The sequence below is a fragment of the Leptinotarsa decemlineata genome, unplaced genomic scaffold, assembly GCF_025532065.1.
Source record: "Leptinotarsa decemlineata unplaced genomic scaffold, Ldec_3_MD MMD2_tig00002974_RagTag_RagTag, whole genome shotgun sequence".
Classification (NCBI taxonomy): domain Eukaryota; kingdom Metazoa; phylum Arthropoda; class Insecta; order Coleoptera; family Chrysomelidae; genus Leptinotarsa; species Leptinotarsa decemlineata.
Window position 1 is genome coordinate 1,071,595 of NW_027412578.1, and position 27,581 is coordinate 1,099,175.

Genomic DNA, 27,581 nt, shown 5'->3' on the forward strand with positions numbered 1-27,581 from the left:
GAAAAATACTCCTACCAACACAAAAAATCCTAAAAAAATCGTAAATTTAGGAAAATTAACGAACTCCCTACAGCTGAATTTAAGAAACTTCTAACTGATGACATGGAATTCCTAAAACACTTTACTACCACCAACATTGCTGATTCCAATGAAGCTCTTAATGTTTTTTGCTAACATTTTCATTGGTGTTTTGAGGCAGCATTTCCTAAATCCACAAGAAATAAAAAATTGCTTGAGGAAAATAACAGAATCACCCATTCCACTTCATTAAAGAGAAAAATTGACGATCTCAAGCACTTGAATCACCTGTGGAAACAGGAGAACTCTGAAAATAGTAACACCGCTAATAAAACAGCGATATAGAAGGAATACCATCGACTCCAATATTTTTTAAAGATCAGATTAATAACAGTTGTTATATTCAATATAAATATAATTAGAATCTTTATAGTTTTCATATATCCATGATAATACCATTAAGTTTGTGTTTTTTTAAAAAAATATGAGTCCATTACTGTAAATGTGTTCAATACAAATATAATATTTATAGTTTTTCATTATTTATCGGGTTTAGAAAAAATATCGTATGCAACTCTCATGTAATGGTTATTAATACACTCGCATATACCATACAAAACTCGCCTTCGGCTCGTTTCGTATCCCGGTTAATGCTCGTGTCTTAATAACCATCATTATTATTCATCTATTCCAATTTTTCATTTATATTTCAACATGTATGGTTTGTTTTACAATGTGTGTCACTTTATTTTTTTATTGAAATGACATCTTATATTATTACATATTTATATTATACCTAAGAATATGACCTGTCTCCCATCTACATAATGTAGCACAAAGGACTATCTATCTATCTATCCATCATATGATCGATAATGTTGTAATAACATGAAAAAATAAAAAAAATTGCTATTACAATGTAGGTAGCCTGAGAAATTTCAACATATGAATGATTCAATTTTCTGTGTACCTAGGAAGTGAGTGTCTTCCATTATTACTGAACGAAGGGAGTCATTACAAATTGAGAAAATAGTTCGCTAAATGAAGCTATAAAGACGGTTTGTATTTATATCCTCCTTTCCACATCTTTCAAAAACAAAATCGATTAGAATTTTCCAGTAATTCACCGTTTAAGGAATTCAGAATTACCCACTTCCATTCCAGACATTACTTCAATTCATAACTACAAGTGAGTTAATAAACGGAAAAAAGTTCAGCTTCGCACAATTTCTAGAAAGAAACATGCTCTTTGTGCCGAGCCTTCTCCCAGATTCTAATGAATTTATTAATAAAAGAGTAGACTTCAAGAAGTTTAAATATGATTTTGAAGTATACCTTCGCGAAAGAGAAGCTAAAAGTAGACAAACAAAACTTTGAATATGTATTTTCACAAAGACCATTTTTCGTAAAGGGGTTTTTCTGAATGAATCGGGTCCATTAGTTATTTTCAAAGTGTTTTCTAATCGAATTGAAGAAGTTTTGTCCTGACAAGGGTCAACATACTTTTAAGAGTGAACTTTTTAATTCTCCGTCATCAACTCTTATTTGAAAGTTCTGCACGCCTGTTTCAAATTTCCACTCTAGGGTTTTTCATGAAGAAGAATTTCCAAATGCTTCTCGTCTTATAGGAAAAGTATTTTCAACGACGATTGGAAAGGCCGTTCCCACTCTAGAAAACATAGGCTATCAGTTCCAGTTCTCAGTGTACTAGCTTCATTGATAATTGTTTAATATTTTCACATTATTAACTACATCATCATCCAAAATGCAAGATCATGATTAAACAACTTAATTGATTATCAACTCAATTATTCGCAAAGTATGATACATCACAAGCTCATGCTGAATTTTCATGGATTCATTCATTAAGTATCATACCTAATGAAACAAAAAATGGGTTTCAGCCTAATGCGGTCAGATGAAAGTGGTGCACGTGGAAGTCTAGTTCGGAGATGATAGAATCTATCAAAAATTCTTGTACAGTTTTATAAATTAGGGTACTGATAACGACTAGGATTTTCCCAACCAAATGCCGTGCAGAAAAAGTATTACAGAAAAAAAAATCATTTTCGAAAAAGTGACCTATACAAAGTTGATAAATTCCTGTACGGCTTTCATGACATTTCTTCTGTATATCAGAAAAGGTCATTCATTTTATCACACCATACATGCCTAACCTTGAAGTTAGGTTATGTGTATTTAATTCTGGTGCAGTATCGATTCCAAAATATTTTTAATAAGAAAGCTTACCAGCTCTCTACTCCATCTTTATACAAAAAATATGAATAAATTTCATTAGTTCGGACTTCCATTGCCTGATATTATATAGAAGTCTCTGAAAAAGCTAATAAAAAAAAGAATAAGAAATGAATAGCTGAAAATAACAATTATATTAAGCAAAAAAAATGGAATGAAATGATAGTGAAGTAAGACTATCAAGAGATGACTATTTATGGGTTATTCGAGTACTTTCACTTAACTCCGCTTCAATTTTTCAGCTTCACCGGTTTAGTGGAAGATGACCGTTTTGCGGCAGTTGGCCATTTTTTGCTTGATTATGGGTTTCTATATGTTGCGTATCTTTACGCCAGCTTAGGTGAATGAATTGTTGGACATTCATATTAGACAACATGTATGCGGCTTCTTTGAATTCCCTCCTAAACCAATGTTCCTCTTTGTGTATGATATCAGCTTGGTACCATTCGATGTTATGTTGATGGGTCCAAACATGGTCTGCTATTGCAGATTTGCTGGTTTCCCCTCGTTGTGTGTGTCTTGTGCTCGGCAATGCGAATATTCAATGGCCTCTCAGTTTCACCGATAAAGGATTTTCCGCACTCACAGGGTATCCGATAAATGCAATTCTTGGAATCGTAGTCTGCGTTTGATGGCCTGGTTTCTCATGGGGCTGCGACGTATGGTGTTTACGGAACTGAAGCAGGTGCTGATATAGGGAACTGCAAGCACTGGTTGTGACGGCTTCTCTTGCGAGGCTATTGCTGTCTTATAAAGATCATTTTTGATGATGAATAATACCTTCTTGTGACTTTCCTTTGTATTACAGAGCCCGAAAGCACGGTCTAATGGAGTCTTGATAATTCCTTTTCAGGCTGCTGGTTGCCTTTGCTGGTGGTTGGATTCGTGGTTCAGATACTGTCCCGTGTGAGTGGATTTTCAGTATACAGATATTTCCCACACAGTGTCCTCTTCACCAATACGTCTAAAAATGGCAATTCGTAGTGGACTTTCTTCTCCATTGTGAAAGTGATGGAAGGTCTTACACTGTTAATGTGTTTCAGGAAGGCGTCTAGTTCAGTATTCCCATAGTTCAATATTATGGAAGTGTCGTCAACGTATCTCAACCAGACACGAAGTTTCTTGTGGGCTTCTTCAATGAACAGAATTTCAAAGCACTCCATATATATGTTGGCTATGACTGGTGAAATTGGCGATCCCATTGGCAGTCCCTAACCTTGTGTAAATAATTCGTCCTTCAGTTGAAAATAACAGTTTCGTACACAGCATCCTAGTATTCCATAACTACTTCTATAGGTAAATTCGTTCTATCTTCCAGGTCCCCATTTTCGAATAGCTTTCTCTGTGTGATTTGGAGTGCTTCTTCACCGGAACGTTGGTGTAAAGACTTTCCACGTCGAAACTGATTAGTTGGTCTTCCTGTGTGACTTCAATTGCCCCTAGTAGCCACACAAGCGAAAAATGGTCAACTCCCGCCAAACAGTCATCTCCCACTAAACCCATTGATAGTCTCTCGGAGGAATTAGTCCAGTCATCACCCAAAGACGATTGTGTATACAAACAATCTAAACGACGTGAAGTAACTTGACTTGGATTCTCTTAACTTCTTTATTTTATATTTTTATTTTTTTTTCAATTGTTTTATTTTCACTTGTATTTCATTTCAACGTTATTCCATTCCAGGATTTTTTCGCTTAATATAATTGTTATTTTCAGCTATTCATTTTGAATTCTTCTTTTTTATTAGTTCTTTCAAGGATTTCAAATCATTTTATACAATATCAGATAATGGAAGTCCCAAGTAATGAAATTCATCATAAAACATTGTCAATTACCTTCAAACAAATATCAGTAACTTCCGTAGAAGAAAAAAACTCTTTAAAAAGATGTCTAGATCATGTACTGGAGTTAGTTTCAGATACAAATTTCCGAAACAACTACTTATCTCTTCTAAGAAATATACCCCTCCCTATTCAATCGAAATTCCTACGACTGGAATTGAATTAAATAACGTTCGGTAACTATTTAGTTTTTATGCCATTCGAATTGACGTTTATAGTATAATCTGGACTGAAAGGGTGGTGAGATAACAAATTGAATAATTATCGAACTGAGCAAAATAACGCTTAACCACCTCGATGATAAATATCGAAAATACTATTCTAATTCATTTAACATTCATCATTTGTTTGAAAATGGTTAACAAAGTGACATCCTGAATTTTATTAGTTCTGACTTTCATTGTCTGATATGATTATAATATAATTTCTGATATATGAAAGAACGAAACTAATTTGAATGAATAGCTAAAATATCAATTATATTAAGTAATAAAACAAATAGAATACTCAAGATAGAAGATGAAAATGACCACTGAGTGAAATTAAATGAAAATAAAAATTATAAAAAATTGAAATATAAACAATTAAAAAATTTCAAAGAAGAATTTAAACCAAGTTACTTCACGACGCTACCTTACGATTGTTTGTACTAAAAATCGAAACGTCGTGCAGTAACTCAATTTGAAATCTCTTTTAATTATTTTCTAGGTTATTTTTCTATCATTAAATTCTTAGTTGTTTGCCTATTTTCATTTTTTTCAGTGGTCATTGACATCTTTCATCTTGATTATTCTATTCCTTTCATTATAATTCAATTTTACGTTTTCTTGCTCAATAACTTTGATTTTTCAGCTATTCATTTAAATTTTTTTTTGTTCTTTCGTAGATTTCAAATCATATTAGAATAATATTAGACAATGGAAGTCAAAACCAGTAAAGTTATCAGTTCAAGAATCACATCCGCATGTGTTTTATTGATCTCTGGGAGAAACAATCTCAATTAATACGGACCGATGTATTTGCCAGAAACATTCCAATGGAGTTAATGAAAACTTTCATTTGTTCATCTGTCCTTCTCGAATATTTCGTGTTGGGAATGTTGGGAATACCTCAGGGACTGCGAGGCTGCTTGAAAACCTGCCCACCACCCCTCTGATATAATACAAAAAGAGATCCCCTAAATGATGTAATGTTATTACGTTTTTACATTGCGGTATAAGATTAAGGGTTGTTAGCCTAAAAGCTCGAGAGTTTGTATAATGTATCATTATGAATTAATTCCAGCTGAATTTCTCAATGTTTTTATAGATATTACTATTTGTAAAAACATGCTCATTCCCAGTAAAAACGGCAATGCAATTTTGCAGAAAGAATTAATTGAAGAATTCAGAGAAGGTACGTATTCATTATTTGGGAAAAACATTTTTAGTTTTCTTCACCTACATTAATATACAGGGTATTCACGCGTAGAAGAGGCGATAGTTTCAAAAAACAGCTGAAGTCAGGGATTATTAATAATTTTGTGTCAAATTTCAGATAGTCCAAGATCAAAGTGGGCATTTGATTTTAACCGAGTATTGATACATCTCGACTTTGGGTTGTGAATTTCCTTGAATTTACTTTAAATTTTACATTTTAACTCCAAACTCACAATTTTATAAAATTTTGAGTTCAAGCCCGGCATTTAACAAAATATGAATTCCTTCTACGCCTCCAAAACAGAATATTCTTTAATATTATGCTAATTCAAAGATTATTTCTGAGTAACTTTTCAAAAACAACAATATGAAAATTAGTCGTGAAGGTGCTAGAATTATGGAAAAAATACATCTTTTAGAAGTTTTTGTATGAAACCAATTAATTTTGTGATATGCACTCAATCATTTCGAAGAGAGAAGTGATACGTCATTTCTCTTTGATAAAATAACATTTTTTTTATTGAATTCGCATTTCACTTTTGAGATTTTTTTCAATATACACACGTACATTGTTTTTAGAATAAACGAAAATCACTCATTTCAATTTAATTTATGTAACTCCAAACAATAACTAATTCAGGTTTTTTTATCCATAGGAAAAATGGAAGAAATCTCAATACAGTTTGGAATACTATCAAAAAATTATTATGAACGCACAAAAAAGGCAGATTTTGAAAATGTCCATCTGTTCACGAATGAGCAGCTTCTGAAAATGTGCATGCCTTCGTTCTTCTTCCCATGGACTCATGTAGACTCTGGAAAATAACGAGAATGTGTCTGATAGATGCTAATTTGGTGTGCTGTACATGCCGATGATTCAAGGTGAGATCATCTATACTACTGAGATCCGGGGACATAAGCCATGTCCTCCGAAACATACACAGCAATTTTTATAATATCAATTTGAATATTCTACTTGAATAATCATTATATTTTCCAGTCTACATGTAAACAGAAACGATTATTGTGAGAGTTAAGAAAACGATGTATTTTCAATCTATACTCATAAAAACATCAACAAAATGTATTCCATAATAAAAAGGCGCACGAGAGTAACAACGAAAATCGTTAAATATGGTCGAAATATGATACGAAGCCGTTTCAAACAGAAATATTAGAGATGTCCAAGTTGTTCCCATGGGGAATGTTCCTCAATTTGGGTTATTACAGCAAATGCAAGTTTGAACAAAATAAAGTTGAGTTTAATTCATGAATTTTTCAAATTCACTTCGAAAAGTATGCAAACTGATGTTTCAAATGTTGGGTTTTAATTTTCAAAGGGATTTTTTTCTAATTAACATTTTTGTAACAGCGCCTATATCAAGTTGAAATAATGTATACGTACCTAGATATTCTACTTGAAAAAAGGAAAATTATCTTTATAAATCAACAAATAAGGCAAAATATAAATTATAGTTCAATACCACCTCCACAAGCCACATAAACAACAGTTGTTCTGTTATTTTTTTATATAGAGGAAGATAGGTTAGATGCATAAAATGTCATATGTCACAGAATGTCTCGGAACTCGGAACATAAGTAACGCCTCTGAAATATGTCATCTTCGTTTGTCTCATACAGAAAACAGATTCATTGTCCTTTATTAGCAATAACTGATATTGCCAAACGGTGAAATTGAAACGAATCCCTTTAAATGTTGAATGCATTATTCCATTCCTCTTTTTTAAGTATTTAAATAATTTTTCAAAGAAACAGTTCAAAATGATAAGTTTAAAATGCGTTGTTTTAGAGCTCTTTTATGAAAACTACTTGATTTTCGTCAGGAGGAACATTCCCCATTGTTCGGACTCTCAAATTGGAACCTTTCTCCACTGAATTTGAAACTGCTATCCAAATGTCGGTGCTTTTACAGTACGTTGTACTTTCTCAAGATGATTTGAAATTTCCCTTTCCACACAAACTTCTAGAAATATTCGTTCATCCTGAATATTCATATTTATAGAACTCTCTTAACAAAACCGCTTGAGTTCCAACGCTTTTTCATCAGCAAATCTATATACATGTATGTCATCCATAACTACAAACTCCGGACGATATATTTCTAGGAGAAATTGATTTTCGGAAAACACAAAATGTGTTTTCCACTAGATAACTTTTTGAACCTTAATGATCCTGAAATTCAAAACAAATCAATGAATTTCATTTTTCCATGACCACACACCAAACATAAAGAAGGATACCATATTTGCTCGAAAAGAAATGAAGATTTCTGAATTAGTTTTGATTTGCAGAATATGTAGTAACCACCGTATCTTTTTTCTTTTTAAAATGACTCATTGCAAACTAAGTTGACGCCAGAGACAAAAATTCAAAACTATATGATACAGTTAACGGTTTGATACTTACTGTAAAAGGTTTTACCAAAACCTCGACTTCTGATTTGCAATCATTTTATACTATTTGTGGCAACCATTCACCTGTATAACCTATTTTACGGGGTGACTTATATAGGTTATTCAACACTGAATTGAACTACCTTGAAAGACCGGATATAGCCATAGAATTATTGATTTCCTGCGAAAACAGATAAATGAACTAATGATTATTACATAGTAATAATTCTAGGAGAGAACTGAGTACGAATCAACTAGAACAAAATTTGATTTTTTATAATACCTACATTGGGAATTGTTTAATTTGTGAATTGAGGTTAAAGTTGAGTTTTAAACTTCTCCCCTGGAAATGAATGTGTTTGAATTCAAAACTGAGTTCATTTTTCAATTCTGGAAACTGTTTCATGTTCTGTTATGCGTGCTCCAGATATTATTCCAGTTTGACTTATGAAACACAATGGACACAATACACACGATGATTTATAAACGAACTATTTTCAAGATTGATTTGTGCTGTGTTATTTTCAAACGTGTACTTTTCATGTAAACGTTTTAGAAAAATATTCGGAGTCATATCGAAGTGATAAAATAAAGAATTTTTGGACATATGTTCGTATGTAGTTTTTTCATCAAATCAGACCCAAACCCCCAAATTATGAATTTTTTATGAAATCCTTGGACGTGTTTTGCCGGTAGATATTTACAGAGTGTACAATTCCCTTTGACTGTTTCAGTCCACTCTCACATAAGTTATCTGCGTTTAGGTCGATGGTACATAGAGCTTTACCTGAAATAATTAAGCAAATTGCAGTAAACAATCAGGTATCAATTTCTCTAATAGAAAAGATAATATCGGGTAAAACTCCAAAACACTTATGAGTAAATTATACCCAAACTACCGGGAACACAATATAGTTGAGTATAGTAGGATCAACTACTCAGGTAAACTTCCAGAAAATATTCAAAATTATTTATCTAAATACAAAATATCAACAGTTCATAAGTAATGATAATTCAGGCAGAACTGTTCAATACAAAGCCCAAACGAGATAGAATGAAAAAATCAGGTATATACAGCGTGACTCACGGTCGATGGTAGGTTAGACGTTCCTGGAAAACGCAAAGCATGATTTTTCTGAAAATTTCACCTCTAACATTTCCTTACCTATTCTATCGATCTAAAATATTTTCTGCATTGCGGCGTTGCAACTTCCATCAAAAAGTCCTAGCAACTTCATTTTTTTGAATGAAACACCCCGTATATCAATACATTTTTGGAATCGCTCTGGTATTTTAATACTTTTTTTTGATAATGTCCTATACCTATCTCTATCTGTTTTCGAGATAAAAAATAAATTGTGCTAAATATGGTCCAAAACATAGCCTTAATTGAAATTAAGTACATCAGTACTCTCAATTCATGAAAAGTTGATATTTTGGTGATAGTTTGGACAAACTCGAAATATTCAAATAACATCAAGAAATCGACTCCATATCATACAGGGCGTGCTAAAATTACTATTATTTTCATTGTGCATAAAAGTAGTCAAAAGTTAATATTTTCAAATTGAACCCCCTGTATATTATTCGGTTAATTGAAAGATGGTGAAGAATTCTTCAAGATAATATATCATGTCCCTATACCTAAATTGTCAAGTTTTCTCAATAAAGTCGCTTCTTCTAGAAACATTATTTTTTTTTTAGAATTTGGATTTAGGTAGCACTGGAATTATCAAGCTTATAGCAGTTTGGTTACTTTTATAAGTAATTTACAAAGAGTTATCGACGGTGTTTCGAATCATCTTCCAAAATGAATGCAAATATCGATTATTCAAACGAAGTTCTTATGGAATTATTTATTATACACATGAACAAAATGATTGAATCATTGTCAGAACGTGTAGAAAATTCAACCAAATGTATCCTGAATTAACACCAATGAACGAGAGGAAGTTTGTAAGGTTACAAAATAATTTCCTTAACTATGGCTCAAAGTTTCCAGGGAACAACTGTACCAAAAATCAGTCATTTCTAGGTAAAACATGTGAAAGTATAGACAATAACAGAATAGGATGATTCAAAATAACAAAATTGTAAACAAAATATCACATTTTCACAATAAATGCTGAAAATGTTGTCCATTACATTCTAAACACTTTAAAATGTTTTTTGTACGCGACTTGTGGTTGCTTTTTCAACTTCCTGGGGATCCAGATCTTCAATACTCCGCACTATTCGCCGTCGCAATTCTTCTTTGGTAGGCACTGGAGTACTGTATACCCTTTCTTTCAAAACACCCCCATGAAAAAAAGTCAAGTGGCGTGAGATCGGGTGATCGTCGATCGTCAAGTTTCCTGGAAACTTCCTGGGTGGAATGAGCTGGCGCTCCGTCCAGTTGAAACCACGAATTCCTATATTCCTCTAGAGGCAAATTTTCAAGAAAATCGGTTACAGTCGTCCTCAATATTTGGAGATATCTCTCTTCATTCAGTGTGTCTTCATAAATAAAAAAGCTAATTTTATTGTTCTTCAGAATACAGAAAACATTCAGGTCAAATTTTTCTTGAAAACCCATTTCTTTTGTAACATGAGGATTATGATCATCCCAAAAATGTTTATTCCTACTATTGAAAATACCATCCCTCGTAAATTTTGATTCGTCGCTCCAAATTATTTTTGACAAAAATTCCCGATCTTCCTGTGTATGAATCAAAAGGGATTCACAAAAATGCATTCAACGTTCGAAGTCTTCTGCTTTTAGAGCTTGAACTTTGGTAAATGTATACGAATGCATTCCATGATTTTTCAAAATTCGTTGTAATGAAGCATGTGATACACCTAAATCTTTTTCTGCACTGCGAATGGAAGCTTCTGGATATGCATAAAAATATGCCAAAACGTTAACAGTATTGTCCTCATTTGAAATAACAGATTTTGGTAATGTTGAAGGCGCTTTTAACATGGAGCCATAGTTGAGGAAATTATTTTGTTACTGTTATTGAAAATCTTTTTGATAGAAACACTTCAATCAGAACACCTACCAAAAAATCATTTTGAAAAGTTCACACATGCAGTTCGTGCTATTGGTAATATTATCGTGCTATCGGTAATATCAAATCCCTGTGAAGTTACTGACGATGACGAAGTAATATTCAGTCCAACTGTAGAAAGTCCTTCATGACTAACCAATAATCCTCCTTAAAATAACGTGAGTTGGCGTATGTAGTTGTAACATATGCCTTGTAATCCAAAGATCGTCCATACAAAAAATTGTATGATACATTTGTTAAAAGTGATTTTATTTTACTCGTGAGTTTGCTCCACTTGCTGACGCTCGTTTTGCAATCCCCACTCACAAAATAAAATGCCACTTTCAACACTTGTAGGTAAAACGTGAATAACTATTTTTCCACAAAAACGGCTTTATTAAGAAAACTTGACGATATAGGTATAGGGACATGTATATCATCTTGAAGCATTTTTCACCATCTTTAAATTCATCAAGTAATATACAAGGGGTTTCATTCGAAAAAATGAACTTTCGACTACTTTTATGCACAATGGAAATAATAGTAATTTCAGCACGCCCTGTATGATATGGAGTCGATTTCTTGGTGTTATTTGAATATTTTGTGTCCAAACTATCATCAAAATATCAACTTTTCATGAATTAAGAGTACTGATGTACTTAATTTCAATTAAGGCTATGTTTTGGACCATATTTAGCACAATTTATTTTTTTTCTCGAAAACAGATAGAGATAGGTATAGGACATTATCAACAAAAAAGTATTAAAATACTAGAGCAATTACAAAAATGTGTTAATATACGGAGTGTTCCATTTAAAAAAATATAATTTCTGGGAATTTTTCATAGAAGTGGCAACGCCGCAATGCTGAAAATATTCCAAATCGATAGAACAGGTAAGGAAATGTAAGAGGTGAAATTTTCAGAAAAATCATGCTTTGCGTTTTCCAGAAACGTCTAACTTACCATCGACCGTGAGTCACGCTGTACAGAATAAAGTGTAGCGGATGCTCTGCAGTATGTACAGGTTAAATCGGTAGAAATTTTGACGTAATGCTGCTTGTACACGTATGTTTGGACAAAAAATCTACAATGTACGAACATCTTCAAGAATCAAAACAAAAGATAAGTAAACATAACCTCAAAATCCTACACACATGTAATAAAGGGAAAAAATGAATTCGTTGGAAGCCATTGAAATCAACAAATCAATTAAAACCCAGAAATGTATACCTCTAAACGAGCAACTCGATTTATGTAGGTCTCCACTCTTGAATTTGTGAGTTTAACAACCCCTATAATCTTCAGTGTTGAATTTTAAAGTTGGCACACTGGTTAGTTGAACTACCTGTTGTTCAACTACCGGTCCTTTCATCTTACCAGAAAACTCCTAAAATAACCGAACATTAAAATTAAAACAGAATCTGATAAAAAATGTCATGTACATATCCCAGCATAAAAATATTCATCACGTTTGTTGACAAGCTGTCATTACTATAAATAAAAAGCTATAACAATGCAAATCTCTGAATATCGATGAAACGCATTAGTTTTCGAATATACATATTCATCACTGTGACAGTTTTTTCCGCTATATCTGCATCTACGGAACGGAACGATCGTTCATGATTTATTTCCGGGATAAAAACCAGGAATCTCGCTTCCAATTTATGGTAATTCTCACGTTATCCTTCACTTCCACGTTCCGTATTGCAACGTGGAGCAGAAGGTGCAGTTATAGTCACGTAATTCATAGTGATGATATGGCATGATAAGTCTCCACTTCCTTCGAAGAGAAGTTATTCCTTACGAATTGCTTCTTTTTTACATGAAAAATATATAACTGTGGTATTCATATTGGGAAAATCATTTTTGACAATTCCTTATTGTTATTAATACTGGTTATTTTGAGAAAAATTAACTTTTCTCCTCCTCCGCTTTTTTATCAGAATGAAACGAACATTTTTTTTGTTTTTTTTTTTCAATTTCAAGGTTTTTCTCGAAATGAGATATGGAGTTATACAGAAAGGATGGTAGCCAGGCGGTTCGACGTGGGTGCTTTGTTCACTTACTCGAATTGACTGCCGTGTTGGTCGGTGGTTCAAGCCCCAGTCTGAACGATCGATTTTCACTTGCTATCGCCAACCCGTGTTAGAAATCACACGTTAAAAGGTAAGACATAGATAATCCTTAGCTCGCACAACTTTTGACTTCTGAGGGTTGTCATTCGTAGGGGTGCGACAGCTGGTTAACGGAAAAACAGATTTTAAACAGATTTTTTTTAATCAGTATTTTGAGTTCAAATGATAAGGTCAATTAGTTTAAGAACTCCGAAAAATATTCCGTACAGGAATATTTATTCAAGGCTTGATTCAAAAATTGAATTTGAAAAAATATTGCTTCCTTGGGGAATAAAGAATGTGTCTTTCTACTTCTCCCAAAAATTAGTCTCTCCTGAAAATATACCCCTTTAAATTTAAATTTCTTCCTTGTTTTGCAATCTTTTTTATTCCTTTGAAAACATATTTTGTAGGATTAATGGTCCTAACAGATACCGGAATTTTTCTATTTACAATTACTCATTTACTTTAGTCTGTACACAGATGAGTTGTATTTGTACCACTACAAAAACAACTATAAGAAAAATGTTCTACTTATACAGGTTATACGGGTTGGCTGTCCTTGTTCATCTTTCATTGCCTGAACCACTGTGCATGATGTTTTTGGCGAGTACATTGGCTTGGGATGTGAGAGTTGAGCAAACTGACCAACGGATCAGAATGGAATGGCAGAATCACTTGTGGTTCTGTTATTCCCTAACTGAATGGCTTCCCAACGATGGCTCAATCCTAGGGTGTGTGTATCCGTACCGAGAGGATGAATGACACTGAGCCTATCAGCTGTCTCTTCGAAACCTTCGAGTTACCGGGCGCCCTCTCGTCGTAGCATCGCCTTGTCACGGTAATGCGGGTCTCTGCCGTGATTGACCTACTTTCTCTAGCTACTCGTGTGACCTTTATGGACAGAGTAAACATAAAAAACAATAAACATAAAAAAGATATGGATGTCGAGCTTACGATTCCAACTAACCTCCCTGTTGATTTAAATCAGTAGCGAGAGCTTCTCAACTCTCCAACTCCTGATTCAATAACTGAACCTAAAAAAAAGGTTTGGTGGTGCAGCCAGGAAAGGACTAAGTCATCTCCTCAAGAGCGGGGTACCTTATGAAATCACCTTGCACCAAATTTTTGAGCGGCGTACGCAGAATCTGTCTCAGGTGGAGGAACAAACCCCCCATGAGCAGGTTAGCAAACGATTTATCTCAAGAATTGATTCACCAAAACTAGAGGTGAAAAAGCCCTGCAAGGGTGAATCTAAGGCATCGTCAGGTGTAGCTGACGTGCAAAAACCCTTATATGGGGAAGTTGTCGCGGGTTTCAAGGTGGAAATCTTTCACCTTGACTATCCGACTACTTCATTAACGATGAAACAGCAGAGCATATATTTTGTGCCTGCACCGCTGGGCACCCAATCAGGTTTTTAGAGTTCGGCAGAGCCGTACTCTTACCATCTGACATGAAAGACCACTCACCATACAAACTAATTGGCTTCGTTAAGAAGCTGGGTTTATTTGGTCGAGTGTGAATCGGTGTGAGCCACAATAAACCCTTGCGGGTTATGGTGGAGGGTCGAATAGACCCACTCACTTCGAACCTAACCTAACGTATCCTGTATAGATAGATTTTATTTTAGCTGAACCTACTATTGCTATCTAGGAAACAGTATGACTAACAAAGTCGGTTAATTGGGATAAAAGTTTCTTTCTTCGGGAAACTGGAATAATCTCTTCTCAAATCGAGAATACCAGTGATTGTTTTCGAAACATTTGCCAAACACTAGGATTATCTTATTTCGTTTTTGGCTCTTCTGCTTCCATTTCAAATGATATAAAAAAAGGGTAGATGAACATCCAATACTGTTCCATATTATAATCTTATATAGACCAATTTGCAATGAGACGTTTCGTTCATTACATTTCATCATCAACTTTTTTTTTTTAAATACGGACCCTCAGTTTTTTCATCGATTTTTGTAACCACTTTAACAACAAATTTAGCTATGTATCACAATACGAATATGAAGTTTACGTATCTTTGAGTTCCAAAACATTGGTTTTGTACCTTTTTGACTACACCACCACTGATGATATTTTTTCGTAGACATAGCTGAATTTGTTATTATAGTGGCTACAAAAATCGATAAAAAACTGAAGATCCGTATTTAAAAAATGAAGTTGATGATAAAATCTACTGAACGAAATGTCGCATTGCAAATAGTTCATATCAAATTATAATGTGAAACAATTTTGAAGTTCTTATTTCTGCTTTTCACATCATTCGAAATGGAGGCAGTAGAGCCAAAAAACGAAATTTGAAAATTCTAGTTTCTGATGCATATTTCAAAAACTATCGCTGATATTCTCTATCTGAGAAGAGATTATTTTCCCATTTAACGGATCTTGTAGTTCATACCGTTTTCCATACAGTATAATAAAATTGTTACCATCAACTTGAGGAATGTCATTGCAAAATTCACTACATCAATTTTGGTCAATATCCTGGGTAACAGTTGATTTCTAACGTATGTATACCTTTCCAAAAATGGTCATGGATTCTGAGATTATTTTCATAAACATAGTTTTATATTGCCAAGCCTTCACATATCAATTATATTTATCTTGAGTACAGGTTGGGAAAAAATGACGAGCATGTTAGATCAAAGTTATCGGAGTAAAAAATAGATAAAATTTGCAAGGCTTTGTTATTAGACATTATCTTCAGCTAAATAATGGAATTTATTCGTGATGACCAATTCCAGGAAAACAATAAAGGTGCTTGTGGACTCGTGGGGACAGTGAAGGCAAAGCAAAAATTTGAAATATATATGAGAAGTTAGAGAAGATAAAACTCAAGAAAGTCGAATCAAACCTTCAAAAACCAGTAAAACACTCACAGGGGATACCAAAGAAATTCCAGCATAAATTTCACATCTCAATCTGAAATTGAAAATATTTTACCTATCATTCATTAAAAAAAAACCTGCAGGTAACATTGGATTAATTTACAAATCTGAAGATGGAAGCAGATTTTAGCCTCCGAAACGTATAATTTTTCACCTCTTCTCCTTGACAGGCAAGACTGTTGAACACGACAAGTTACTGATAAAAAGAACATTTTTCTTTGTATAAAATACATTGAACCTACGCAGTAACTTATTGTGGTGAACTGAACAGTTTATTCTTTTCAACAACTATGTTAGGTTCTCCATTATAATTTCATTTTTTTTCAATTATGGAAGATGAAAACACCTAAATTGGTCGCTGGAAAACTGTTACTTCCCCCACAAAAAACTAATTTTCTTTCAATATTTCAAGTACTCGTCTGAAGAGTTGTACTTACCAATGATTGTTGACAGACTTTGCAACCTACTGCTTTTGAAAAATAAGTTTGAAAACATCTTCGAAAATTAAAATTTTCATCTATCCTGTAAAAATAAATGCATCATTCTTATCAAAGTATCTCCGACGAAAATTATAATTTTCAGTAATGATAAAAAATGCTTGTCCTTACCCTTCACGTAATGCCAATTAAGAAAAATATAGTGTGAAACAAAACCACCCTTAGTTATTCGGGTCTCGACTTAATTAAAACCATAAATAAGAAAAGTGAAAGTTAGTAATCTCGTTAATTGCCCCAGGCGCCTACAGAGAATTATGCGCAACCTTTGTGCCTAATAGGATTCTAAATATTTCGCACCACCTCATTATTCAGTTCACCATGCACTATATTTAACCCTCAGAAGGCTGAGAGAATTTACATTCGTTTCTCCCTTGAAAAGTATCGACAGGAATGTTGAAAATTCGCAATAAAAATAGACCTGAAACAATTACCCTTCTAACATTGAAAACAAATCAGGAACCTTTTCGAGATAGTGGAATAAAATGTGATTTTTGAATACTCAGCAGGTGTGAGGGGAAAAAATTTCCAAATTTATCAATCAATCAATCAATCAATCAAGATATGCTTTATTGTCAGAAGAACATAATTCTCGTAGACAAAGCTATACAATGCGATATGGTCAAACAATTAGATTACATCTATGTAAAAAATCTCAATATCTGAATCCTAATACTAATATACATAAATTAAGATTTATACATGTTTTACAACTATACAAATGATTTTTATATTCCTCTATGGATACATGCTGAGATGTTTTATGTAATTGCATTTTCAGTTGCAATTTTTTCAATCATCTTGTAGTTAATAATGACGACCTTTGATAAAATTCAGTCAAACAAAAGTATGTTCACAACTATCAATTTCAATTTCAATATATGCGAATGCAAACCAGGCCTTCGAAATTATTCAATACGTGAAACAAAACCAACGCAATTGCAACTTTTCTTCATCACGCATGTTGAAAACTTCTGAGATAGTAATTTGAATTGTATGATATATAATAAAACTAGTATTTATAGTGTGAATGCAATGCTTGATACAGACTGATATCGTATCAGCCTAAATAGTTTTCCAATCACTACATCATAAAGTACCTAACAATAATAATATTGATATTAATAATAATTTCTAACTTCAAAATGGATATACAAAAATGTCTTTGAAAGATAGATATACCTATACTATTTCGGATATTTTTGTAGGTCTATAAAAATATAATAGTATGTAGCGAATTGTTCACTTATAAATTGAAAACATAAGGCAGCGTTTCTAATGAAAGTTCCTAGCACTACCGCCGCGGGTAACACAGCCATATTTTAACGAAATGACACAAAATAATAACACATAAACACTCTTCTGGAATCACTCAATTCATTGGTGGAAAACCTTGTGAAAATCCGTATAATAATTTTTGACTTTATTACGTTCAGACAGAGAGACAAGGCTGGGAACTTCGATTTATAATATGTACCTAGTGATGAATAGAGATTAATTCTTGACAAAGACGAAATAGATCCATTTCGAGAGGTTCATAGACTCAAAATCTGAACATTTAGGATAAGCCACACTTTGTATGCGTTGAAACCGTTATTGTGGTTTCAATCCAGAAGTAAGTCAGAAAACGAAACCGTAAATTCACTTAAAGATTAATATAGCCCCAGATCAAACAATCAGAAATCAAGAAATAGGTAACTCTAAGATATTTTGGTAAAAGAACAGAGTTTCTTTAGAAAAAACAATGTGGAAGTGGCATACAGACCACATGTCAGCTTATCCGATTTCCTTTTCAAATCCAAAGATAAAGTGGACAAGTGGACAAGTTAATAAGCTTAAGTGGCCGGAGTATAATAGTCTTAATGTGAGACAATGTGATCGAAATTTTTCAAAACAGTATGCCCAACATGAAAGGTCCTTCAGACTAGGTAAAAATGATTCGATGTCTTCAAACCATTCCTTGGGATGCAACCACAATTTATCCAAATCTAAACGATACAGAAATTTTGCACTGTGCAAGGAAGGGTTGCAAACTTAATTATTTGAAATCCTTGGAAATTCATAAGCATAAGCATTATGGGTGTAACCTGTTGAATGATCAAATCGATCTAGTTTATTCAGCGGTTTTCAAATTAGCGTACCCACATTATCACGTATGAACAAAATTCAGGTACTGAGTTAAGTTAAGTACCTCTGTTATTACCTACAGTGGTGTTATGTAAGGGCTAATGTAATCAATCATTTTCAGTTTGATGTATAAGTTTGAGAAATGTCCGTATAGGACGAAACTGCAGTAACGTTAGTTACAAATAAAAGTCGTAAAAAACATAGAAAGTTTCATTTCTCATTTTTAGGATGATTTCCTACCACGTAGTAACGGCTACATCCATCAATTTAGCAATATTCTCTTTAGAAAATGTTTTAGCTCAGTTGAGCTAAGCTCAGTTGAGGGATGAGTATATTTGACGTGTATTTGAGTTTATAAATATAAATTATCCCACTTTTCAGTCGAACATAATCGATGTGAGCATTTTAGTTTGGATTGTTTTCCATAATTGATCCTGAATAGTGGATACTTAGTCCTGTTAATTAAGTGATTAACCTCGGAATGAGAGGTAATGAGCTAAATATTCGTATATGTCTTCATCAAGGCGTTTTAAAAGCTGTCTCAAAAGTCTCATATAATCTCGTGTCTGTACCGGAAGTTATACGAAGTCAAAGGTAAAAAAACAGTTTTTCGCGGTTATCTCAGTTTCTATTGCTCCAATTATGTTAACAGTTATTATAAAAAATGTGAAGCATGACATTTAGGATAAATTTTATTTGAACCTTTTTTTCATGCGTTCAGTCGTTTTTGAGATAGAGGACGGTAAACGCGCAACGCTCTGCCGTGCGTACTGTAATCCAAGGTCAACCGTGAAAGTATGTGAATATTACCTTCAATTTTGAATAATTTGTATTATTTATCAGTTGATATATTATATTTAACACCATTTAACAATTCACATATATTAATTTAATAATACGTACCTACTTTGTGTAATTGAAAACTCATTATGAAATAATTATTGTACATTTTGATGTATTGAAAATACATTTGAAATATGAAAATAATTGAGTATTTCATCTTTAAAAGGTATACATTTTTTGATGTTATATAATATATTATACTTATCACATGATTATATATCTTACATTCATATTGATTCATTCAAAGGAAATTTCAAGAAAGTAAAGTGAGTTAATATATTTATATATGATATATTTCTGGCAAAATAAAATTTTTAATAATGTAAAAAAAATAATAGTTTTCTTGTTCTTCATCTTCTGGACGTTCAGGAATTTCTGTTTCATCGTCATCATCTTCGTTGTCCTGAATCGTTGTTTCCAGACCTTCCAGAATTTCGGGGTCAAATGCACTTTCTTCTTAACTGTCACTTTGCAATGATACAGCATTGAGGCAAGCTTGCCCATCACACTGACCACAAGCTGAAGTGCATTGCGCATGAAAAAAAGGTTAAAATAAAATTCACCCTAAATTTTATGCTTTAAAATTTTTATAATAGATTAACATCATTGGAGCAAAAGAAACTGGAATAACCGCATAGAAACTGGGATAACTGCGACAAACTATTTTATTTACCTTTGAACTCGTATAACTTTCGGTACAGAGATGAGATTATATGAGACTTTTGAGACAGCTTTTAGAATGCCATAATAAAGGTATATACAAATATTTAGCTTTTTACCTCTCATTTCGAGGTTAACACCTTTTTTATGCTAAAGTGACTAACTTACTACAGGGTAAATTCAATTACCGTATTATCTCCACTCACTTCCAAGTTCACTGTCAAGAGACGATAGTTGAATCACTGGAGTACTTTTCCGAATTTCCGTCCTGCTGTTTCTTTTAAACATTTTCAATCATTAGCCCAGGAGAGAACTGCCGTATCATTGGCAAAATTCACCATTTACTCGTTTACAGATAGTAGAGGTGAGTAATTGATATGATTATGAAGGACTGCTAACTCTACTAAATTAAAACTACTGGCAACATCTCCTATTTCAACTTGTACAGCTCATCAAATGTGGCAAGAACTCAAGAGAGAGATAAAGAAAACCCTCAAGTCTCTTTTTAGATTTGACAGGCTGTATCCTGTTCTGTAGACAGACTTTCATCACGATTCCCCTCATTCCAGCATTTTTTTGAATATTTGTTAAGTCGGCGTGATTGACAATGAATGTGCGGAGAGTGAATGAATGTGACGTTTTAAAGCTTGGAACTGAGGAATTTCATTTTTTCTTGTATGAGAATTCAGTAGCATTCTAGAACATACATTTTTGTGAATGAAATCCAAGTGTTTCTCCCTGGAGTACACATTCAATTTCTCCCTGGATATTTCACATTGAGCAATTCAGAATGAATGATGTTCGTGACAAACCGTATTTCCATTCCGTTTCCCAGCTGGTCGTTCAATTTTCATAACTTCCACTGCAAATGTCTACAATATCCATAACTCTGTCTGAGGCGCAAAATGTGGGCGATTTTTTCTCAAGAAATATTATTCATATCTATCATCTGTTCATTCTGTTGGTTAGAGTGAAATATTCACTTGATATTACTTCAGTTATTGAAATTCATAATTTCTGGTGACTCTCAAATCATTTTTTGTCCTGTCCTGGGACAGGAATACAGGACTGATGGAATTACTTTACTATACTGCATGTGGTCTGGAATATTTCCCTTCTGTGGTAATTTCGGGATTTAATAAAGAGCGGCAGATTAATATACAGGGGGATACCTCCACCAAATATGAGCCCCATATATAAGGCCGCCCGTGAAGGATAAAAGATCAGATTAGTAAAAAAAAATTGATCATCAGAAATTCTCGAGCGCGTCAGATTAAGGTAGGGTGAGTTAATTACATGCTGAAAAGTGTATATTCCAGTAATCTGACAATTTGAGAGTGACGTAAAAAAAGGAGAGGGCAGCAAAGTTGTAAAAAAATAATGTCATTTCGACATTCTCGAACTTAGCTAATTTTTTTTGAAGGAAATAATCCAAGGATTATTTCTGATATATAATCAGACGATTTCCGTAAGTTGAAATAACAACAATTCGTCGATAAAGTTTAATGCGTGCAGCTGTGTGATACCTATATTTAACTCCCCAAGTTTCTATTTCTCTTTCACTTTTTCTCTATCTATTACTCTCTCACTCCGTTCCCACTCTCAATTCTGTTGCCATGACGCCATCACAGCTGATCACGGAGACTCGTTCGTGTTGAAGATGAAGATGAATAATCAATCAATTGATTAGAAAAAATTGAATTTTTTTGAGCATTTAAAAAAAATCTTATGAATAGAAGTATTCTACTTGAAAACCTTAACACTTATCTATTTGCATGCTATTTCCTGCGCTTTTCAATTAATTAGGTTCAATGATTTGAAAAAAAATTAAAAAAAATATTTTTTTGTCAGATTAGGCGAATCCCTGTAGATAATCGTCAGATTATGAGACAGCACGTCTAGAACATAAAGATGAACGATAATATATCTTGATCTGACGCGCTTGAGTGTTTCAAAATGGCGAATTTTTTTTGCACATTATAATAATGGCCGCGAGTTTGCGTCAGATCGAAATCGTCAGATTATTGAATGAGAGCTTTTTTTGTTGCACTTAACACCCCCTTTGAAAATCTGACGCGCTCGATTAAATTTTTTTTCTTCTCACTTTTAACCCTTACGTACAACCACCTGCATCATGCAAACGATCTGATTACGTACGAACATTAATAAAAATACCTAGGACATTGATGCTATCAATATCTGACGCGCTCGAGTATGTCTATGTCTAATAATTTTGAGTAATTGTAGGGTAAGTAGTAGATATCATTCAGTAGCATTGCATTGGATCATTCGATAATTCGATAATCAGTAGAAAAGGACTTGCAAGTCAGCAAAAACAGTGACTTTTTTAAGAAAAGCAACGGACCAATACAGTCTGTGGAGTAAAGTTGGATCGAGTGTTCCATTTCTCGTCAAAAATACTGTTGATATTTTAGAAATCCATTATTTTCCAATAGAATGAACATCTTCATTTATCAAGCACCATTGTATGGGGAGTTGTAACCCCTTGAAGGATGACACATTCAGAGGATAAAAACTTTTGCTATGGTTTTTGCATCAAAAGTTGTCCGTCCTGAAAAAAACTTGCAGGATCTTTGTATTTCGCAAGCGAATTTTTTCCCACCTGGTATAATGTCTTGCGAAACGTTTTCAAAGGGTCACCCGATATCCTTGTTTGTTAAATTCTCCATGAATTTCTGAAATATCCCTACCTCATCTGATGGTAATGCTCTACTTCCTCGCAATTTTTCATTATGAATGAATTTTCGTCAGTTATCCTTTTTAAAAGTAAATGAAAATCCATCATTTGATACCAATATTCCATTGAGAGTTAAAGACCATTTTTCTGTCCAAAACTCCCACACAATGATCATGTATTCTGATCGTAGAAGAATCGTAAATTGACAGATAACAATTCTCACATAGAACTATGTCATACTTTTTTGGGAAAGATACTTTTTGGCTTTTGTTTTCTACTGGCCGATGCAAGTTTTTATGCTCGACGTTTCTTGTACCACTGCGGCGGACATTATCGAAAAAATTTAAAAAGCATTTATTATTCATTCATTTATTTATTAATTCAGATCAGTCTATTTGTTACTAAATGCAATGGCATATACCTCAAACGAACATTTGAGTAGTATTACGTATTCGTATTTTACACTAAAATTATGTCGAATCAAACAGCTGCAACATTTCTGAATGAAATTCTGTATAATATGCGAATATGTGTCATATTATTTTCAATTTTAATCACAAGGAGAAATGATATTTTCAATCCCGTTCCTAAAGTCAATGTACAAGGGTGGTCACAGAAGTACCCGGCCTGGCCCAGAAGTTCAAGTTTGAAGACGCTGCGTTGTTTAGTATTTGTTTGGCAGCCATCAATAGCGAACGTTATCGGCGAATTTGTAAAAAAGGAGAAAGTTGGTCGTCCTTATGTGGTACAATACTTTTATTTGTAAGGCCTCAGCCCAATCAATAAGAGAGCTGAACTGGATTCTAGTCTGTTCCTTCGTTTACAACAGTAAAATATTGGGTAGCAGAGTTTGAACAAGGCCGTACGAGTTGCCATCGCAGTGGTCGACCAAATGAGGTGACGACCTCAGAAACGGTGAAGAAAATCCATAAAGCGGTACTGGCGTTTCAAAGTGCGGCAAAAGGCTTAACAAAAAAACGGCCCGGGCGAATCTCTCTGGCTTACAGAGACAAGCTTGTCTGGCTCTGGCCATCAGTACCACACCGTCAGCGGCCATGGAGATCCTTCCAGATCTATCTCCTCTCCATATTTTTCTGGAGAGAGAGGATAGATGGACTGCATATAGACTTATGCACATTGCCAATTGCACAAATCAATTGGAAATGACCTCTGACTTCATGCCTCCATCTGTCAACTACGCACTGTAGTACTGTTCCCGAGTAGAGAGGACTGGATCCTCCGGAAGTAGGAAATATTGAGAGCAGATAGTTGTTGGTTCACAGATGGATCAAATACATCTTTCAGTTCCGGTGCAAGTGTTTTCAGTTGCAGATCCAGGACAGAGACATCAATCTGCCTAGGAATTTTTGCGACTGTATTTCAAGCGAAAATTCACGTTACTGAATTGTGTACGGGAGATTGGAAGAATCCAACCTCATACTCAAGTCAATAAAAATATTCTCTGACAGTCAAGCGGCGTTGGAAGCTCTTGGATCCTACCGATAAACGTCTAAATTGGTAGTAAATTGCCAAAAACAACTCTCCTCGATAGAAAGACTCAACATATTGTCTCTGGTCTGGATTCCTGGCCATACTGGCCTGAAAGGCAAGTGGGCTGCTGACTCCCTTGCAAAGGAGGGTGCTGCAAGCAACTTCATCATACCAGTACCTTTCATTAGCATCGCTTCAGGCTTTGCTAAACAAAGATTGAACACCTGGATGTTGGACAGTTGCTGGACAGTTGCTGGACTACGGTAGGGATGAACTACGATGTCTAACAGGCCTTGTTACAGGTCACTGTCATTTGAGTCATCATATGCAGAGACTCAGACTGTTGGAAGACAGTGTGTGTCGCCTCTGTTCGGAAAATGATGAAACAGCAGAGCACATACTTTGTGCCTGCTCCGCTGGGAACCAAATTAGGTGTTCAGAGCTCGAGAGACGTACTCTTACTATCCGACCTGAAAGACCACTAACCATACAAACTAATCAGCTTCATTGAGGAGCTGGGTTATTTGGTTGAGTGTGAATAGGTGTGAGCCCCAATAAACCCCTGTGGATTGTGGTGGAGGGTCGAATAGACCCACTCACTTTGTATCTAACTTAACCTACATTGAATAACATCTGAAAATTTGGACATGAGAAAGCTGTGTGCAAGATGAGTGCCGCGTTTGCTCAGACTCTAGCAGAAACAGTGTCGTGCATATGTTTCAATTGATTGTTTAGCGAAGTTTCACAGCAAAATAGCAGAATTTTCGCGTCGTTTCATAACCATGGATGAAAAATGGGTAATCACTTCACACCTAAGACAAAAGAACAATCAAAACAGTGCACTCATGAGCTATATCGGCTCCAAAGAAAACGAACACCGTTTCATCAACAGGCAAAGTCATGGCCTCGGTTTTTCGGGATGCCTGTGGGATAATTTTCATTGACTATCTAAAAAAAAAGGTAAAATTATCAACGACGAGTATTCGACAAGTATTTGACAGGCATAGCTCCTTTGGATTATTTTCTATTTCCAAATTTGATAGAAATTGGTCAGTGGTAAGAGATTCTCCAACGATGAAGAAGTTTTGTCGGCGGTTAATGGCTATTTTGAGAAGCAAGACAGTTCTTATTATGAAATTGGTATAGGAATCATTGAACGTAGCTGTAAAGAGTATATAGAGCTGCAAGGAGATTATGTTGAAAAAATTCAAACAAAACAAAATTTTTGTTTTCTTTGTTGGGCCGGGTACTTCTGCGATCACCCTCGTAATTATTAGGTCTGTACGACACAATATAGGTTTTTTGATAAAATTTTCGTTTTACATGTTGGAAATGAAGGTATAATCATTATGCACGGCTGAAAAAACGATTTATAATGAAAGGCGTTATGCTGTTTTGTTGAAACTTTCATGAATGAATCTCACAACGAAAGGTCATCTGTATCTGTAGAGTAGGGAGAGTGAGTGTAGGCCAATAGCACTCATGCCACATGTTACCCATTATGCATCCTCCCGATGAGTTGTCCTTCTAGGTCATCTTCTATCCTGTCCTTTCCAGGAAGGTGGACATGTCATTTGGGGACACCTCCTTTATATCGGCAGGTATAGGCCAAAGCTCGCCGAACACACTCTCTTATTGGCGATAATTCAGGACATTCGCATAGGACATGCCTGACAGTTTCATCTTCCTGTTCACACATCCTGCATAGAGGTGTGTCCACCAGCCCCATATTATGGAGGTTTCCTTAGTTGACACTGGCCAGTCAGAAATCCTTCTGTTATGCTTAGAATTTTCCTGGTCAACGCCAGATATTTTTTCGAAGTCAGCTTTCCAGAATCGCCCAGGGTGATCCTGGCAAGATTACGTCATCTGATTCCATCCCATCTCTTCAGGGATTGAGCATGGGTGTGACGTTTGGCTAGTTCCGCATTTGTCGAAGTCATCAGGCCGTAGGTGTCACTGGGTCCTAAAATTCTTAGTCCAGCCGCTTCCTTGGCTACAGAGTTGGCAATGCGATTACCTTCACTCCTGTCGTGCCCTTTAACCTACCTCAGCATAATGTTGTTATCTACCGAGGCTTTGGTTGAATCTAGGTAGCACTCTAATACTAGCCCTGAGATAACACGTTGTCTGTTCAAGGCTAATAGGGCTTGTCTACTATCAGTGCAGATTGTTATGTTTTTGCCAGAAATTCCTTTCCTGGTTATTTCGTTTGTGGCGATTGAAATACCAGCCAGTTCTGTTTCAACCACGCTGGTATTTTTCCCATCCCTAACTCAACCTTAGACTGAGTGATCTGGAGTACACTCCACATCCTGAGCCTTCCTTGGTTTTTGAGCCGTCTCTATATATGCGTATTGCATTTGTGGCATGTAACTCTGTGTTCTGTTTTATTTGTATTTTTTAAGGTTCATTAAATACAAACCTGGTTTCAATTGCATCAGTGACTATCTGCAACAGAGGTTGGGCAGTAAGCGCTTCTCTCCATAGGCTCAGCCTCAAATGACCCATTCCTACTTCGAGGTTTACACCTCGAACCGTAACATGGCCATTAACGGAACCTCTTTAACGTTCAGGTCCAGCGGGTCAGACCAGTAATTAATTCAGTTGCCACGGAAGGTGTAATTCTCATGACTCCTGTGATGTTTGAACAAGCCAATCTCTGTATTTGATATAATTTTTGAATGGCCGTTGCTTGTGGAATTTTCGGGCCCCACGCAATGGCTCCTTACGTCAACATAGGTCTTATTGCAGGTCATGATAGGTCATGTAATTGTATCGAAAACCGTTCAGCTCCATGACAAATGAAGAATATTTTGTTGTTAAATTAGTGGAAGATTCAAAGTATGATCATTTCGGTTATCTATCGAAACCATTCTCCTCATTGCTTTGAATATTACTGTATGACTACTTTCGACTGGAAATTTGAAGTCAATCAGTAAAAACAATCTCCAATCCCACCAACCCTTGTAAATGGGCCGAATTGACAAACGAGGACACAGCTGCTGTGGTAGCGTGAACATTATTACCCAGTGAAAAGTAATCAAATCCCTTTAGGAGACACACACCTTGTCATTAAATCTTTCCCTGAAAACTAGTTTGACAAATCGAGCACCTTCAATAAGAGGTTTTACTTGAACATCCTTCATTCACATCCGCAGTAACATAATATCTGTCCCCAGTTAATCAAAATAACCCGCGTTAACCAGACAAAATAGGGGTAATTTGTTCCAGAGGGAATATAATTTGCAGCGAATTTCCTCGCGGCCTGA

General features: G+C 34.8%; 1 protein-coding gene across 1 annotated transcript in view; it reads right to left on the minus strand.

The window, feature by feature from the left end:
* The window catches only part of LOC111504259 (A-type potassium channel modulatory protein KCNIP1), a 463,024-nt gene that overhangs the window by 343,454 nt on the left and 91,989 nt on the right, over positions 1 to 27,581 (minus strand). The window lies entirely within an intron of this gene.